At 35.7% G+C, this 17,423-nt stretch overlaps 1 pseudogene; it reads left to right on the forward strand.

Annotated features, from left to right (window-relative positions):
* Positions 1–12,845: 12,845 nt before the first annotated feature.
* LOC147514617 (pentatricopeptide repeat-containing protein At5g19020, mitochondrial pseudogene) lies at positions 12,846–13,838 on the forward strand (annotated as a pseudogene).
* Positions 13,839–17,423: the final 3,585 nt, after the last annotated feature.

The raw sequence follows: 17,423 nt of genomic DNA on the forward strand, positions 1-17,423 counted from the left end.
CTACTAGCATCTACAATAGCACTATCCACAGCTACTATTGCAACCCCACTTTAGACCGACCTCTTGAGGGTTTTGTATTTAAGTTCTAGTTCTATATAGTCATCCACTAGAACATAAACATCTCCACTCTCTACCAAATTGACCAGGTCGTTGTATTCTTTTTGAGCTCTTTCAGTAATGTCCTACGCTCGTTTGGTCTCATTAACCCAGTGTTGAACCTCCACCTTAGAAGCATCAAGTGTTGGTTGCAGCAAAGCCACCTTCCCAGCCAGGTCCCCGACCTGCAACCTCAGCCTCGTCACTTTAGCCCTTTCCACGTCTTGCACAGCCACCAACTTGTCATAAGCCTCCTTGGCCGCATCCAGCTCCTTCTTGTACAGGTCAAAGATAGTAGCCATCTCCCTCAGCTTCCTGTACATGGCCGAAACCTGACAAACCAAAAGAAAATAAGTCAGATCGGAAAGATACTAGCAAAGCACAAACACAGATCAGATGGACACTTACGAAGCACAAGGAGTGATCCATATCTCTCAGGTTCACCCCCAAATCCTTCCCAGTCTCCAGCTGGAGCCTATCCCCATCCAGGGACTCTCCAGCAGCCTTCCAGCAACTAATGAAGACTTGAAACTACAATCCAAGTTCTTCACTAGCTTGGTCAACCCACTCACGGGGTCGTAGTAGCTAACCAGCCGGTCTAGGACGTCAGACTCAGTAGCCTTGTCACTTAGGGCCTCACTCCCCGACCCTTTGCACCTTTGGGCTGCTGGCTCAGTCTTACTAACCTTCTTCTTGCCCCAGGCATCAGCTACCCCCACATCAACTGCCAGCTCCTTCAGGTTCATCTTCTTCAAAGGATCCCGACCTGAAGAGGTACGACCTTCCCAAGCACTAGGTCGTTCCTCAGACTCAGTTCGGGACCTCTTCGTTCCCTCAGACTCAGCCACCTCAGAGCGCCTCTTCAGCTGAGGCCTCCAGAAAGGAGCAGGAGCATCACTAGCTCCCCCAGCACTTCCACCTGCACCACAACCAGATCAGTCACCATCACCCCCCTCAGCACATCTAGGAGCAAAACGGCTATCAGCAGCTCCTCTAGCCGTTCTCACTCCAGAAACATGTTGCCTTCTTTGGCTCTCCCTCTCCATCTCAGTGTCCGAGCTAGAATCAAAGATGTCAAAAACAAGCTTACGAGCCGTATTCTTTTGCTCCACCTTCTTCCGGTTGATCTTCTCCCCTCCACGCTTCTTAAAGTAGTGGGCAACCTCCCCCAAGACAGCTCGTTTCTCCTCCTAGCTTAAACAAGCAAACTTTTCTATAACGTCAAGCTGGGGACGACCCCGAATGGAAACCTCTACACAAAAGGAAACAAAAATATCATAACGTACAACATATTAAATATAATACTTACATACGACCTACAAAATAACTACCTACCATCCCACTTTATAGAACGGGTATTCAGCTCACACCCAGAGGGGTTGTAATTACCCACAACCAACAGCGGCCTACACCCACATTCCTCCTTACTCACCACCACAATCATAGCAGACTTCCCCCTTACGACCTGCAAACTAAAGTTCATTGCAGACTATCTCTTCACAGAGAAATGCTCCAACACATCCGCTAAGCGGGTATTATAACCCCTCTCATTCAACAAATCCAACACATGGAAAAACCCTCCAACTATTCCCTACGAATTAACAAGGGGCTTTTCCACAAAAATTCAAAACCTCAACAGTAAGACGGGAAAACTGCAATCTCATTCTAGCCTTCAACAGTCCATAACAAACCACCACTCCCCCATCCCGAGGAACATAATCACTGTTATACAATCTCCTCTCCTCACTCAGGTCGTACATCTCCAGGTCGGACTCTACCCAACCAAAGTCCTCCCTCAAAACAACATAACAACCTACTGACCTAAACTCCAACTCCTCAACCATCATCTCCAATGAAAAAGACGATGATGCCCCAACTCTACTACGAACCCTAACTTCAACATCTTTTTCACTTACAATTCTCTCTTTCCATTGGTCCAGCTCAACTTCCCCACCCAAACTATCACTGGTAACAGACATTACGAGTGCAAATATAAACAAAATATCAAACTTTTTTAGATCAAGAACACGCACCTGAAGACGAAAGGTTGGAAAGGTTTTTTTTCTTTTTCTTTCGCTCTGCTTTTTCTTGACTCGTGCTGATAGAAAGAAAATGAGAAGCCACTAAGAGACCCTAAACCTTTCAGCTGCACAAAACCTCAAGAAGAGACAAACATTTTGTATTCCTAAAAAACACAATCATAACTCGCCCACAAACCGCTGCAATTTTGGGCCCATGGGTCAGATCCAACTGTTCCCGAGCAATTTTCCAAAATACAAAAAACACATTAGACAGACACATGTTAAAAAGCTTTGTTTTAACTTTTAGTTTCACACCCCAGCTGTCCAAACAAGAAGTAAAACAAATGGGGCTGTGTAAGTACCCTCTGTTCTACATTTCATATCACTACAAAACACGTGTCCACAATCCAGGTCGTATCTCCATCAGCTCGTACCATATTGCCAGTACGTCGTAACGACCCAGACTCAGGTCGTCCCAAATCTCAGCTACAACCGTATATGGAAGCAAATCATCCAACGCAATCCTGGAGCTCAGTCAATGCACCAATTTAGGAGACATTAACTTTGTAACATCAAGAGTAATAGCGAATCATCAAGATAGCACACAATGTGGGTCTACACTTGACAAATGGCATGGAGCAAATATGGAAGGTCAGTTTAAATATCTATAAGTAGAGAAAGATGAACTACGTAAGGCTTGATTCAAGTTTACCCTAAGAAACTCTATACGTAGGCAACTCTTGTCCCAAGAAGAGTGTAGTCATTCCCTATCAAACAGAACATCAGGTCGTTCACCCCAAAACACCAAACCTCTACATCCACCAAGACCGAAAGGAACAACCACCATGGTGATCGATCAGATGTGAAGAAGAGACGAAGAAGAAACAAGGTTCTAAGTTTTACCTCCAAAAGTTATTATTTAAGGAAAGAAAATAAGAGTATTGAGGATAAGTTTAAGAAAGAGTCTTATAAAAGAAGCTAAAAAAAAGTAAAAAATAGAACTACGAAATATGTAGAGAGAGCATCTCTCACTAGACATTTTATCAAGTCCTAAACAATCCCATAAGACTAGTCTCACCTCTTCTTTATTGCACATTTTCTCCCTTATAAATTCCCCGAGCTCTTCTTTCACACCACCACGGACACAACGCACACCAAAACTAATAAACACCAAAGACATATATTGAAAGGATATATAAAACATTATGGATAAATCATAGACTCTACAGATTGTCCTAAGCCTGTTGTTTGTTTCAGTGGCAGTTGCAATCACAGATACTGCACCAGCAGAAGCACCACTTCGTAACGAAAAAATCGAATACCTCGATCCTGACAACAAAACAAAATGTTTCGTGACCGAACAAACTATATTCGATGCATATGAAGCATTGGATACAAAGAATATCCAAGCTTTTTGTATGGTTTCTTGCCAAGAAATAGTGATTTCAAATCCAAGAAAATGTTGGGACAATGTTGCTAATGCATTTAGATTTAGAGAATGGGACCAAAATCTCACTAGCTGGGGAAATGACTTGTGGAACCACTGCTTCAATTGGATTAAGCTAAGCAATACCACTCATTAAGTCATTATTATTATTATTATTATTATTATTATTAGTTTTTGAGCTCGTTCAACAAACGGGGATCGTTTTCATGAACTATTATGTGCTAAAAAAATTTAACTATAGAATATTGTAGTGTTTCAAATTTTGATGTCAACACTAATACTATAACCTAGTATCATTAAAAGAAAAAATATCTCAACAAACATAATTAATTTGATTTATAACAAAAAATTATAGAAAAACAGAGAGTTTTATTATGAAAATTATTAGAAACTATGTAGAGCTATGAGATATGAATATTATATTTATCACTCATCTAAATTTACTTGTTAAAGTAAGCATGTAAACCACCTTCATAGGTAAGGATTGCTTGTGCTATGAGTTTCTCTTCCTCGATAGTGATCTAAGGTATGTAGAGATTCCTTTTACTCAATAGTAGCTAAGACAAGAAAGTATGATCAATGATCTTTTACTAATCCTAGTGTCTTTTTCATCTCTAATCTCATCCATACTCAGTTCTAAATCCATTAGAAGAATCTGGCAATTAAGAGTATACGCAAATCTGCAACTCTTTCTCTAAAAATCTTACATGTATTATCCTAACACCAGATGCTTTGAATCTATCTGACGGAGGGTATAGCATGTGAGTTAGGATGTGAGTCCTACTTTTCTCGATCTTTCTATTAGTATTCTATCTGAAATAGATTAATGTGCTTTATTCATGCAGGTATGCTCAAATGCTCGATTGGTTGGGCATACCACGTAATAAAATAGTAAGGCAGTGTACAGTCTGATTCCTAGGCCTACTTAGAATTGGTTTAACCCAATAATAAAAACCCTTGCCTATGGAGTTGGTCTGTTCCAAGAAATAATCTAGCTTAACTGGATTCCACCACCAAAAGGACTTCTTCAACCAAAAGAATCCTATTAATACTGAACTTCCTAAACAAACCTATCCATATACAAAAGTATCAATCTGCCTAACACAAAACAATAACACTAATTATGGATATATACAAAATAATAATCCTATAATAATAAAGTTCTAATGACATAAGAAAACCTAATCAATTAACCTAAACAAACCTATATATATACAAAACCAACGATCTGCCTAACACAAAACAAAAAACACAGGTAAACTTTCAGTTTTTTTTTTTATTCTGATTTACATGTTGAATTTGATACATTAGTTTTACATATATAACTGAGTTCTTTTTCTTTTCTTTATTGCATATAATAGAAGATATTCAATCAAGGCTTCAGAAAGAGTTAAAAAAAAATGGATAAGGTAAACTATTTTTTTCCCAGTATCTTATTTAATAATTTTGTTGATTTCTCTCTGATGATAAAAACAAAAAAATTAATATTAACGTTTAAACACATGAGATATATTAGCGTAAGCTTGTAATGGTTTCTTTTTTATTATTCTTTTAATTCAAAATTATATTGAACTTAAGACCTGTATTAGTGTAACAACCACTCACTATTAACTATTCCTGGAACCCCTCTTACCCCTCATCTTTATTATTCTTCTCAATATTGTGAAATCAGTAGGACTGTGGGAGAGACAAGTCTCGAGTTGAAGCTATGAGTCAATCAATCCAACACAACAATTATTTTATCTTAAAGAACTTCAAAATCAAATCTTCCATTATATAATTTTTTATACTTAGCAACATATTACCGCTAAAAGTTTATCTGAAAACAGAACAAAAGAATAACCTGTTCAGCAATCCCAATGTAAGCAAGTGAAAGGTCCTTTTGAAGCAGAATGACTTTCTCATTCAAAATGTCTCTATCCCAAAGTTTGTGTGCATGCTTTTCCAATTTGAATAGTAGTTCTGCCTCGATCTTTTTCGTATGCCTTTGCCTTGATGCTCTCAACCTACATTCAGTTAAAATGTCTTACAAAGATGATTCAAGTATTGAACTTCTTATGTTGCTTTGTCTCTTTAGCTATAGAACCTACATCTTCTTTTAGTCGAGTCCCAGCCAACACCAACTTTTGATTAGGTTCAACAACACGAGCTTGAACAACAGATTTCTCAGCTAGCTCTACCTTGAGACTTTCCACAACACCCCTTAAAGTTTCCTCTAATTCCTTCTGCTCATTACTCTCTCCTTGGAGTTTGCTTATCATTGCTTGAAGTTCTTTTCTTTCAACTTAGTATTATTGTTTCATTGTATTCAAGAGACCATGGTATGCCAACAACATCAGGAAGTTTCGCAGGGAAGTACCACCTATTCACTATAGCCCACTTTGACACACATTTAGTATCCTCCCACAGTAAAAGATCCTTCAATAAAACAAAACCTAAAATAATGCATGTTCTAAAAATAGCAAATTACTATTAGCCCTTACATAAGTGGATTGTCGAAGAAGTTAATAAATGGAAAATTAAGAAATAGCAAGTTCAACTTTGTGCAACTCGATAAATGGTGAGACTGCATTTTTTTGGATAATAATAAATTCTCTGTACTGATAAAAATGGCTTGACTGAAGCTTTGAAGGTCTCAAATTGCCATTGTTAGTGTTAAATAAACCTAAATTATTGACAAATGACTATGGTTATTAATGTTACCTTCTTCATTAAACCAAAACACTTCTTCACTAATTAGTTGACAATTTGTAACTGTTCCCATTCAAACTACAAAACATTTTGTTGTCGTTACTATCACATTCCAAATCATTAACTATTGTAATTTTTAAAATGCAGCTCATGGAGTATGAAACCAAACACAATATTTCACTAAAGATGATGTTGAGGGAAATTCTCATTAAGGAAAAAATTCATGAAGAACCAGTTTACATATCAAAGATTAAAAACAACCAATACGCTGCAGATGTCATAATAAATTTGACGATAATGAGACAAATCTTCAAAAATCCTAATTATCCTATAAGCCAATCATTTCTGGGGACGTATCAAGCTAAGAAAGTGGACTCAGAAAATGCAGCTGCAGGAAATGCTATCCGCTTTCTACAGCATATAACAAATTTGAGGTTTTAGACGTCAACCACAAAGAAGTCGTTACTAAATGTGAAGAGCTACATGAAGCAAATACTAGAGAAAAAAAAAAACTTCATCAATATATTGAACACTTGAGAAAAGAAAATGTCTATTTGAAGGCAATAAATGAAGCATTGGTTATAGGAGGACCAAATTGGGAAATGGACTACCTAAGCATTCCAAATAATTTATCAGAATTGGATGAGGGTTAGTGTAGTGTTAGATCTATCAAATTTATTTTTTTAGTTGTTTTCGAGATGAATTTTTTATTGGATGAGGATTAGCATAGTGTTAGATTCATCAAATTTATGTTTATCGATTGTGCTAATTTTTTTGTTTATCTATCATCTAACATATTATTATTATCTTGAGGTCTTGCAAATAATGTTAAAATATTATTTACACACAAGAAAATATTAAAAAATATATATATACGATCAATATACTTACTCTCATACTAATGTTGCTTCTCATCTTCATGTTGCTGAAAGAAAGAAATAGAAGGCAAAGATAATCAGAGATGAGATGGTAACTTATTTACACGAAATATAACTAGGGGAATCTATTAGAATTTGAATTGGGTTTCGAATTTGAATTAGCAAACCTGAAGTAAAGCCCAGACAGAACAATTCTGATACCAAAGATCTCATAACACACTATCCATGAACACTCTTCCCATGCCTCAACCACCTCAATTGACTACATACCAACAACAAGTTCACCATAACAACATCATTTAATTCCACCCCTTCACAAATCATGTTCCTATAGACTTCTAAACTCAACAATGGCTCCACATGTTGCGCATATCCAGCAAACATCACCGCCCAAAGCACCGTGTCTCTTTTAACCATCCCATCAAACACTATTTTCGCTTCATAAATCCTCCCTGTAGTAACATAAACAAAAACCAATGCCGAAGCAACAAACAAGTTCTTCTCAAATCCCCATTTAACACACAACCCATGCACTAACATGCTTCGATAAACCATACCAGTGCTAGCACAAGCTCTTAAGACTAAAGGAAGAGTGTAATACTTTGAGATATTTTTAAAAATTTTACATGATTACATATTTTGTGTGTTTCAGATATAATTTTATTGGAACAAAACAACAATAAATTAAACCAAAACCTTAAACAGGTGTCAATCAAATTAAAGTTTTTGTATTGAGTTAAGGGTTTTATACGAAACTTAAAGTAATGGCATACCTTATCTTCATCTTTGATTTTCTACATAACAGTCGGCATATTTGAAGCTTAATAGAACACAAAGTGGGTTTTTGATAGTGAGAAAGTTCGAGGAGAAAGATGGTAGAGAGACGTTAATTATACAAATCCTAAACCTATTTTAGTTTAGGATGAATCAACCCTATTTTCTGATGAGAGGAAGTTTTTGGGGCAATTTAGTGTAAAATGAAGCAAAATATGCATGGGAAAAAGAGGTAGCAAAGTCAAATTTGAATAGAAGTTACAATACAATACCCGCTTAAAACATATGTTATAAAATTTGTTGGGCCTAGGCCCAATAGTAAACGTAGAGGTTTCTAAACACAATAACTTCTAGCTAATTGAAAAAAAATATATCTAATTTAAGATAGGGTGATTTAGCTTTAGGTCCTCCCAATAATATGGGTATTTGCGTTGGATCCAAAGTTTTTTGTTTCTTAGCTTTAGGTGCCCCTACCGTTAGTTGACCGTCATTTACCAAGTTTGACCGTCTGTTGTGGTGTGTCTGGTGTCATCCCATTTCAAAATGCCTTAACTACCCCTCACACGTTTTGCATGTGCCCACACCATAAAACTTAAAATCCAAATTTCAAATTACTTGACACGTCTCATAATCGTGGCTCCTAATAGAGTGGAGGCTGCAAACAGGGAGAAGCTCGCTTTTGAAAAATCTCTTCGGAAGTGGAGATCTAATCATGGCCAAAATATCCAAATTTTAGATATATACAAAACTAGAATCCTACGAAAAGTGAACTTCCAATCACTTAGTAAAACCTAATCTATTAACCTAAAAAAAACAATTGCACTACACATATCAAAAAACCAGGTAGCTATTTTCTTCCTCTTCTCCATTATTTACAATTATTTTCTGACTTCATTTTATTATGTATATTGCAGATAATGGTATATAAAAATTACAGCTTATGTAAAAAAAATTCCTAAAGGAAATTATAGAAGCAGGACTTAACATTCAGCAAGATCCGGTCTACAACACAGAATTAGAGAATGGAAGATTCAAAAGCACAGTAACATTAAAGGTACCAAAAGACTTATTCTTTAACAATGAAGACGTCGTAGTTAAAGAAATTGATGGAAGCACTACATATTCTGTTACAAAAGCAGAGGATTCAGCAGCTTTTCAAGCAATACAGTTTATAAAGGTTGAACGTGATATGGAAATTGAAGACTTTAATTTCAAAGAACTTATGTGAAGAAAAGAAAAGAAGTTGAAGAGAAATATAATCAACTCGACATCCTCAAAAATATTATGCTAGATTGTTTGATTGATGATAAACACAACAAAGATAAGATATATTGTCTTGAAGAAAAAAATTAAAGGAATGAAGGACATGGAGAGTTCCATAATAAAGAAAAGAAAACCATAAGGATTAGTACTTGAATACCAAAATTTTATTATGTTGGTCACATAGTTTTTTTTTTTTTTTTTTTTTTTTTTTTTTTTTTTCTGTTAAATGCTTATTTTAAACTTTATATATGCATTAATTTCATTTATTTACTTCATTTGTAGCAAAATAATATTGTTTTGAAATAAGAATGTAGTCTGAGAAAAGTGAACTTCCAATCACGTAGTAAAACCGAAAAACCAAGTAGCTTATTTTCTTCCTCTTCTCCATTATTTACAATTATTTTCTCACTTCATTTCATATTGAAAATAATGGATTAAGTTTTTTTTTTTTTTTTTTTTTTTTTGTTATTTTAAAGAGTATTAGATCAAGAATTTATAAATTTTATTATGTATATTTCAAATAATGGCTTATGAAAATTACAACTTATGTAAAAAAATATTGTTAAAGGAAATTATAGAAGCAGGACTTAACGTTCAACAAGATCCGGTCTACAACACAGAATTAGATAACGGACGATTCAAAAGCACAGTAACATTAAAGGTACCGAAAGACTTATTCTTTAACAATGAAGACAACTTAGTTAAATAAATTGATGGAAGCACTACATATTCTGTTGCAAAAGAAGAGGATTCAGCAGTTTTTCACGCAATACAGTTTATAAATGAGGAACGTGATATAGAAATTTAAAACTTCAATTTCAAAGAACTTATGAAGAAAAGAAAAGAGATTGAAGAGAAACAAAATCAACTCGACATCCTCAGAAATATTATGCTAGATTGTTTGGTTGATGATAAACATAACAAAGATAAGAAACCCATGAGGATTAGTACTTGAATACAAAAAATTTATTATGTTGGTCAAATAGTATTTTTTTTCTATTGATCGCTTATTTTTAACTTTATATATGCATTAATTTCATTTATTTACTTCATTTGTAGAAAAATAATGTTGTTTTGAAAGAATAATGTAGTCTGAAGTTTTGAAAGAAGAATGTATAGATATAGACTTGCATTTATGTCCTATTCGTAGTTAATGTGTTATTCGAACTGTAGCATTACAAAAGAAGTCTTTTGATTTCACTGAAGTTCATGCCTGAAATGAATGAACCTAAAAATAGACGGACATTAACCCAAATTTATTGGCGGAAGCAATGAAAAATTAACTCTTATAACGAGTAGTTAAGTGGGTCAAACGGCACGTACTTGAGGATTTCGAACATCATCTGCCAATAACTAAAAAAAACAATATTTAGAAATATGTGGGCCTAAAGGAATGCCTAAAGATCAAGAATAGTGCTCCTTTATCTATTTCGTCTTCAAAGATCGTGAGGAAACCATTTTCCGTATGTTTTACCAGTAGCCAAGCTATATCTAATAATATAAGCATATGCCATGGTATAAGCTTTTTGCAAACTTGCAAAGTATCAAGACATATTACAATTCAAAACATAAAAAAGTGCCCTCCAAAAACAAAAAAACTAACACCAACTTTCTAAAACTAACAAAACAGCAGTTGATATTTCTTAACAATATCCACAGCTAGCATATGTGCTTCAGCCTTGGACTTTGCTATCCATTTCTGTGGTTGCAAAGCCACACATTTGTCTTCCCAATCCATACTCTGAAATATTACTCCTGATGCAGTTTTACTACTAAACCTGTCGAATCAAACATAAAATATTCAATTCAGCCAAAACATAAATTAGGAGAAAAAGAACACCCAAGTCCCCAACACATGCACATGTATAACTCAGCCTATTGTGTCTTTTAAGTATCTTAAGCAATTGGACTAAAACAATATTTGACTAAAACAACTTACCCATCCATGGCATCTACGATAGTAGATAAGTAAGACTACAATGAATATGAAACCAAGATAACAGAGAGCGAGGACTATGAGTTTAGGGGAAATGGGTTTGTGGCTGAATGTGTAAGGAACGATGAGGGAAAAACTTCTACACTTTCACCGAAACAAACTTCAGACGTCAGAACTTCCTCTTTTTTTTGTGTTTGAACAATTAAATCTCAGTTCACGTGGTCGTCCAATGACAAATGAAAAAAAACTAAATAAACAGAAAAAACAAAATTGAAAATAAGCAGAGACCAAACCAAAATAACATGGCGCATTTCAAAGCCCATTTGAAAGCTCATAAACAACTAAACAAGTGTTTATAATGTGTCTTATTTTCAAAGCAGTAATGTTACACTGACCCACTTATTTAACATTTTAACCTACTATTTAAATCTACTAACGTGTCAAAAGTCCTAATAAATGCAAGTTTATACATCAACAAAAAGTAATTAATAAATAATACTCTAACCAATTAATGACACATTTTCGTTAAAAAAATTAACTCAACCACAATTAAATGGGTTAACAAACTTTATTATGGGCTATGTCTAAGATGCACTATAGCCCTAAGAAGTGCACTATGGGCCTAAGCAATAAAATTGGACTGTATGCGCCAATTTACTTTGTATTACATATGACCAAATGGGCTTATGACTTAAGTCCACATTTGTATAAAAACCACATTTTAAAAAATTAATAATAAAAAAAAATTAATATAAATGCATCTATCAAAAAGTGGATACAAAAACCACTCAATTCTTTGTGAAATTAAGGAAAGCATTATCTAATTATACTAATTATTAGAGGGTAGGTCAAACTTTTTCTTGAAGTATGGATGAGATTAGAGATGAAAAAGACACTAGGATTAATAAAAGATCATTGATCATGTGTGAGCCAAATTCATGACCACGGACATCACAGGTAAGAGGAGCGATAGAGAGACAAGTGGGCCTCAGATAGCATTGGGCCCAAGAGATGGGCCCAAAGATTACAAGTGGGCCTCATACGGTATTGGGCCCAAAGATTACAAGTGGGCCGCATATGGTACTAGGCCAAAGAGATGGGCCCAAATAGGGAAGAGGCCCGAGGGCTTTGACCTAAAAGAAGGAGGAAGAGAAAAGATGGGGGGGCGGTAGGAAGAAAAGGGAAGAGAGAGGGGACAAGGAGGAGAGAGAACTATGGCACAGCTTGATCCCCCCTGGGGGGTACGCAGGTAGCTCAGATGGGTTCAGCTGATGGGAAAATGGTGAGATTGCAGTTCTTCGAGATGAAACCGAGGAATGGAGACATGTAAGATTAAATGGTATGAATTTGGTTCATACAATGGCGTCGTCTGTGGGGACGATTAGTAAAATTGTATGCCATTAGATCTGATTAAAAGTTTGGTTATTAAAAGCAGAGCTATGGATTGCAGAAAGAAGAGCTGGAGGTTTGCATATTCATCAAACTCAAGATTTGGAGTAATGGAATCTTCTAAGTCTTTAAACTGCAAGCCGACATCAGAACACCATCGGAGAGAGATTGATTCAGTTCAGGTAATATTTTGTTTAGTAGTGAATATTTGAAGAAAATCTCCATCTTAACTTTGAGCTTCATGTATTTATCTTTAATTTAGTGAATTGAACTGGAGATTTAGATCAAGGAGGAATGGAAAATGGGTTATTGTTGGTTCTAAACATTATGAGGTGACGGTTGTTAAGGAAATGAAGTTTTTCGGGGTGAGTTTTAATGAGGTGGCGTTGGCGAGTTTGATCTCGGCTTATTCGCATTTGGGTGGGAGTTATGATGAATGTATGGTGCATGTGTTGGCTATTAAGGCAGGGCTTGAAATGTTTCTTCTTGTTTCGACTAATTTGGTTCTTATTTATTGTAATAGATTTAGATTAGGTGACACGAAAGTTATTTTTAATGAGATGCCGGAGAGGAATGAAGTTACGTGGAATGTTATGTTGAATGGTTACTCAAAGATGTGTCTTGTTGATTTGGCGAGAAAACTGTTTGATAGGATTCCAATAAGAGATTTAGTTTCGTGGAGTATTATGATTGATTGCTATGTACGCGCTGACATGTTAGATGAAGCTTCGAGTGTTTATCGCGAAATGGTGTTTGCTGGTTTGGTGCCTAATGAGGTGATGACAATTGACTTAGTTTCATCTTGTGGGAGGTTAGTAGCACTTGATGAAGGTCAACAGTTACATGGTTGGACAGTAAAGACTGGCTTAGAGTGCTATGTCTTCATGCAGGCAACGATAATTCATTTTTACGCACCTTGTTCCATGATGGATCTAGCTTGTTTGCAGTTTGAATCTGGGTGTAAAGATAATATCATATCTTGGAATACTCTCGTTGCGTGGTTTGTAAGAAACAAGATGGTTGATCTGGCGAGGCAAGTATTTAATGAGATGCCTGAAAGAGATGTTGTCTCGTGGAGCTCTATGGTTGCAGGTTATGCACAGATTGGGCAATATGATTCCACTCTAGAGTTATTCCACGATATGCTAGAAAGTGGAGTCCAACCAAATGAAATAACAATGGTTAGCGTTCTCTCTAGTATTGCGAGTATGGGAAAAATTGATCATGGAAAATGGGTTATTGTTGGTTCTAAACGCTATTGGTTGATATCGATATCGGTATCGACAGTTGTTAAAATGCACAACGCCCACAAGTGTAATTTTGAACTCAACATCGGTCCTTGAGATTGAGTAACTCTATATCAGTATGAAAATTGTTTGTGGTCTCTTTGACTCCGATGCCCATTTTTTACTTTTCATCTCACTTCACCCCACCAATCTCTGACCAAGACATTTAATTGATTCTTTTCTTAAATTTGAAATTAGGAAGTCTCTGGCAATTCGGCATCAAAATTTGGCTGTTGGTATTTGACTGGTATCGAAATTGGATGTTTGGATATCGGATAACTGTGTTCCAATTTCCAGGACCAGTTGTTGTGTGTTAGCAAGAGATCTTGTTTTTCAAAGGACAGTAGAAAATGGCAGACACCGAGGACATTCATCCTCTTGTTTGTGACAATGGAACATGAATGGTCAACGCTGGACATCACTTATAGAGTGACTTTAACCATGGCTGCTGTATAGATCGAGAAATTGGTTGAACCATCGTACCTCGAGTTCGCGGAATGGAGTCAATCAATAACATAATCCACTTCTGTTCAGCAAGATAATTTTTGCAGAGTATTCAAAAAGGTGTTTTTGCGATTAGCAAGATGGGAACAATAAGTGTTTGACGAAACAGCTGGGAGAGCAGGAACAGCGACATAAACTTTAGCATCGACGGTATATTCTGTTTTTAGTACAGGTGGTATATTCTATTTTCGATGTGATTGGAATCTGATTTGGGTATCTATTTCTTGCTTGTTTGATTCTGTGTATGGTAGAAATTGTTGGATTTGCTGGGACCGAAAATGGGTGGAGAAGAAGGTGAAATGGGTCAGGTTTAACCCATTCCAATTCTGCTGGTCCTGTTCCTATTCTGTGGCGATTGAACAGTCATAAGTTCCAGCAATAAGTTATGTGTAAGGTTTGGGTATTAGGTCCTCATTGAGAGCTTGGTGATGTCGTGATGGACATGTGGTTTGCATTGGATATAAACAGTGTGCGTGGTTCGGTGCGCCAATATAAACATTCATTTGCATGTATGTTGTGTGAAATTTGAAGTTGCTACTGCCATCGATTCCGAAGGAAGCAGCTTTTTGCATGCTGAGCTTTAGGGGACATATTTGAAAGGTCATAGGGGATCTCTTTGAGATATTTCTTATGCTGAAAGGCAGCACCAAATTCCCCATCTTTATCAATATTTCACTTGGTGCGTTTTTGGTTTTGTGCAAATTATTATTTTGTGTGTGGGAACTAGCGGTGAAGTGTGTGGGTTGAAGGATTGACTATTGAGAGAGGAACCGGGAGTGTTTTTATATGTGGTGAGATTATATTGTGAAGCGAGGGAGAGAATTTAATGATGGAAAGAAGAAGATGAGGTAGTTTATCACTCTGTCACATGGTGCAAGTAAACAACAAGAAATAAGAGTGAACGCGGGTTTTCATCCATCTCAATTCTCAAGCTGCTATCTATAAGTTTTATGGATAACTTTCTAAAGTATAGGTTGAGTTGTCTCAAGTCCCGGCTACTCTTCACCAAGTTGGGAAAACAATTGTGCTGCTAAGGCTGTGATCGAGAAGTGGAGGGTAGGGAGACTTAATTGCAATTAACAAGTTCCAAATTGCATTGTTGCAAGAGCGCATATTGCGTTAAAAGTGGACTATTATTATGTGATTGATGAAGATGAAACGAGATTAATTGTTGTTGTGCATGTGAGGTTAATTGCTCGTCATGGGGGATTGATATTGTGTAAAACGAATAGTTTTACCTACGAATAAGCAACGAGACTCAAACGCAAGTAAAACTAAAACTAATTTCAGCTTATGTTATCAAAGTTTTCGACTCTCGATGCTATTGCAATAAGTAGGAGTAGAGAATTCGTTCCACTTCTAGTTCTTTAGAATTCATGTTAACTAAGATTATCAGTTCTATCAAAGTCGATGAGAGTAACGATGGAAATTATACTAATCAAGATGCGATAATTCAAAATACGGAAATACTAAATGGGATGAATTTAAAATATGAAAATACTAAATTAACTATATGATAATGAATTAGGGGGATTTGATTCCACCTTAATTCGACTTAACCAACTAGGGAGGAATTGTCGTAATCTGAATTGTAATGCTTTTGCATAACAATTGGGTGTTTCTAATCCCTAATTGTTCATGGTATTCTCTAACAACTAACATGTAAAGCAATCAAACCCATTCTCATGGTGAACTAATTACTTTCTAGAATGGAATAGAATATTACGAACTATTCTATGCTAACAACAATCAAGTTTTCATCAAGGCTTCTTCAAACCCCTCTAATGGAGGTTTTAGCCTTGAATCATTATACTATCATTTCTAAAACAAGAACAATCAAAACAAGTCATTATTGAATAACTAATTAACTTAATTAATCTAATTTCACAATAGTCTAAGATTCAAAATGGATTAAAACTGAATTTAAAACTAATTTAGAACTAAGATTATGAATACTAATTATCAAATTAAAACAAACTAATTATGAATTTAAGACAACTAAATCTAAATAAGAATTGAATCATAAAACTAAATTGAAATGAAAAACTAATAATTTATTATAAACTAAATCTGATTCTAAATAATAATCATTCTTTGTTCTAAAACTAATCTATTGGAATGAAAACTAATTAACTCAATGAAAAAAACCTAGATCTAAACTAAGTTCTTGGATAATTGCTAACTAAAAAAACTAGATGGTTAAGAGCTAAGTCTTTGTCTCCCATATGGAGGAGACAAGATCTACAATTTCGTGTATGGGTTGAGGAGCCATGTTTTGGGCCGAAAAATCGAGCCCAAAACCTTATTACTTCAGTCCACAAAGGGGTCAGCTGGATTTGACTTCAAAAGCCTTTTCATCCATTTCTGCTCCTCTGATTTGATCAAGGCTTAGACCATTAGAAAGCTATTTCTGAGCTGGTCGTTTTAACATAAGGTAAGCCTAATTCCGAGGTCTAAGTCCAAAGATACGGTTTCTGGAAGTTCTACTGACTTTTGTGCGTTATTTTTGCCAGCATTGACTTTGACTTTTCAGCTTTGACCTGGCTTTAAAAAGGCTTTTTCTCCTTGAATCTTGGCATTTAATCATAGAACTTCTTAGCAACCAACCTTTTCTCCATTATCTCGTAAAAGGGGCGCATTTCAGCACATATTCAACTCCAATGCCTGAAATACATAAGAATACGATAACAGTACTAACTCTTACTTATTAATCACATAATTGGTCAAAAAGCAATATTGTTAAGGGGTTAAAACTACAATTTTGGGCTCTTATCAGGGATGCTTGTAGTGAATTGCCGCAAGACATTCTGTTTCGTATATTCTCATTGCTGACTATTAGAGATGTTGTCAAAAAAAGGGTGTTATCTATGAACTGGAGATATCTTTCTGCGTTCACATCCCATTGGAACTGAAATGGTTAGCAGGATGCGGCAAATATGGAGTAGCACCTTCCAAAAAATTATGTGGAAAATAATGTCACCATGGCTTTGAAATTTGTTTTCTCTTTCGGCGTAGGCTCTTTCTTTTATTCAGTTCAACTTTCTTTTAAAGGATATAATTAGATTTGATTTTCCTCGCAGGGTGTGCTACACATTGTTATGCAGGTACTGTATGCTTGATATGTTGCCATTATACAGA

The sequence above is a fragment of the Coptis chinensis genome, chromosome 2 (assembly GCF_015680905.1).
Source record: "Coptis chinensis isolate HL-2020 chromosome 2, ASM1568090v1, whole genome shotgun sequence".
NCBI lineage: Eukaryota > Viridiplantae > Streptophyta > Magnoliopsida > Ranunculales > Ranunculaceae > Coptis > Coptis chinensis.